This window comes from Herpailurus yagouaroundi, unplaced genomic scaffold (assembly GCF_014898765.1).
Source record: "Herpailurus yagouaroundi ecotype Mexico unplaced genomic scaffold, PumYag 206, whole genome shotgun sequence".
In the NCBI taxonomy this organism is placed as follows: Eukaryota; Metazoa; Chordata; class Mammalia; order Carnivora; family Felidae; genus Herpailurus; species Herpailurus yagouaroundi.
In genome coordinates, this window is record NW_024412437.1 from 9,725,321 (window position 1) to 9,727,835 (window position 2,515).

The following is a 2,515-nucleotide window of genomic DNA, read 5'->3' on the forward strand; positions in this document are numbered from 1 at the left end:
CCAGGGCCACATCACCTGGGTTTATCCTTAAAAGTGGGAAAGAGAGGGGGCGCCTGGGTGACTCAGGCGGTTAAGCGTCCGACTTTGGCTCAGGTCATGATCTTGTGGCCCCTGAGTTCAAGTTCCACAGCGGGCTCTGTGCTGACAGCTCAGAACCTGGAGCTTGCTTTGGATTCTGTGTTCCCCCTCTCTGCCTCTCCCCCACTCATGCTCTGTCTCGCTCTGTCTCTCAAAAATAAATAAATGTTTAAAAAAAAAAAGCAGGAAAGAGAGGATGGCTAAGGCAAGACTTGAGCTGTGAGAAGCCTGTGCCCTCGAGGAGCCTTCTGTTTGCAAAAAAGGGAATTGCTATTGCCCAGGGGGAAACTGATTTGGGAAACCCAGGAGAGGAGGAGAGTCACATTCCCAAAGCTCAGCTCACAGAGAGCCCGAGGCCTTGAGAGGTGGGTGTGAGAGCAGGGAGTTTGTCTTGTTTACATAAACCAAGGCACAGGGCTCCAAGAAGATACCAGACGGGCCAGAGAATAGAGTGGGTTCTAGGAAGGTTTCTGTGGCAGACATCTGGATGGCCTCCTACACAACTTCTGTTCCCCCAAGATGGAGCCACCATCTTGTCTGGCTGTCCCCCCGCTTCCCCATGTGAATGAGTGATCGGTTCAAGGTGTCACCTTTGTCTCAACCAGCCAATGAGATGTCATGGGAGAGCTGGTGGTCAGGGCTCCCAGAGCGGTCACCCGATTTTCTTTCCCAGAAGCCCTGAGTCTGGGTGTGATCACTGTTCACTTCACACTCTCTGGGGGAGAACCAGCCACACGATGAAGGCAATGCTGAGACCTTGATGCAAAGAGTAGGAAGCAACTTGCATCAGCCAACTCCAAGGGCATCCCCAAAGGCCACACAAAGCAACTAAAACTCCAAAATGAATAGTTACCAGTGAAACCAGAGAGGAAGCTGTGGCTACTCCGGCCAAGTGCTCTTACAGGGAGGTCAGTGTTCTGGAATGAACTCAGAGTCTGGGGCACAGTAGACTCAGGCCACTGAAAGGGAGGAGCTGTACTTAAGACACCATTTAAGACCAGAATCCCTAAAGGGTCTGCGTTCTCAGGAAAATAGTAGATTAGGAATTACCTGCTTGCGAACAAAGGGAAATGATTCAAACAGTAATAGTAATAATAATTAATGATAACTATAACCTGCTTTTATTGCAGCTTCAAGGAGAAAACGGTATGAACAATCATGATAATATGAATAGCATCCTTTGAGAATTGTAAGCATGAGGCTGGGGTTCAAATTTACCCTTCCCACATGTAGGGAAACCCAAAGCAGGAAAACTTAAATTAAAATGATACCCAGCAGAAGCAAACATAAATACTTCCCGGAGGGAAGCCATTCTCAATCCACATTTGGCCACATTAAATTTAGCCAAATGCAAGCTCCCACTATAATATTATTGAGCACAGAAGGAAACAAGCCACCATAAAAGTCAGTAGAACCAACTATAGGTTTAATTCTCTGGAGACTTCTGTTGTTGAGATGATCTGATGAAGAATATAAAGTCTGTTGGATGGGCTTAACAAAAGAAAACATTAAAGGGACGCCTGGGTGGTTCAGTGGGTTGAGTGTCCAACTTCAGTTCAGGTCATGATCTCACGGTCTGTGAGTTTGAGCCCCGCGTCAGGCTCTGTGTTGACAGCTCAGAGCCTGGAGCCTGCTTCAGATTTTCTGTCTCCCTCTCTCTCTGCCTCTCCCCTGCTTGTGTTCTGTCTCTCAAAAATGAATAAATGTCAAAAAAATTTAAAAAAACATACTGGGGGTGCCTGGGTGGCTCAGTCGGTTAGGCATCTGACTTTGTCTCAGGTCATGATCTCAGGGCTTGTGGGTTCGAGCCCCATGTGGAGCTCTGTGCGGACAGTTCAGAGCCTGGAGCCTGCTTCGGATTCTGTGTCCCTCTCGCTCAGTCCCTCACCCGCTCATGCTCTGTCTGTCTCTCTCTAAGAATAAGTAAAACATTAAAAAATAAATTAATTAATTAAAAAAAAAACCCATAACGATCATGCTGTACAGCAGATTTGTGACCGAAGGGGACATTGTGATCTGGACAGGTCCCCCAGAAGGCAGGCAGAGACCAGCAGATGACACACAAGTGAGGCTATGAGGTACAGAAGCCAGAACAGAAGATCCACTATGCACCTGCTCCAGTGGTTCTCCACAGGGAGGATTTTGCCCTCGGAGAACATTTGACAATGTTGGGAGGCAATTTTTTTTCTTATTGCTTATTTCTTTTTGAGAGAGGGGGGGAGAGAGAGAGAATATGAGCAGGGGAGGGGCAGAGAGAAGAAGACAGAGAACCCCAAGCAGGCTCCTCATGGCAGCGCAGATCCTGATGGAGGGCTCGAACTCACGGACTTCGAGATCATGACCTGAGCTGAGATCAAGAGTTGGACACTTAACCAACTGAGCCATCCAGGTGCTTCCATTTGAGAACTTTTTTTAAAAAGCTTCATTGACGTGTAAC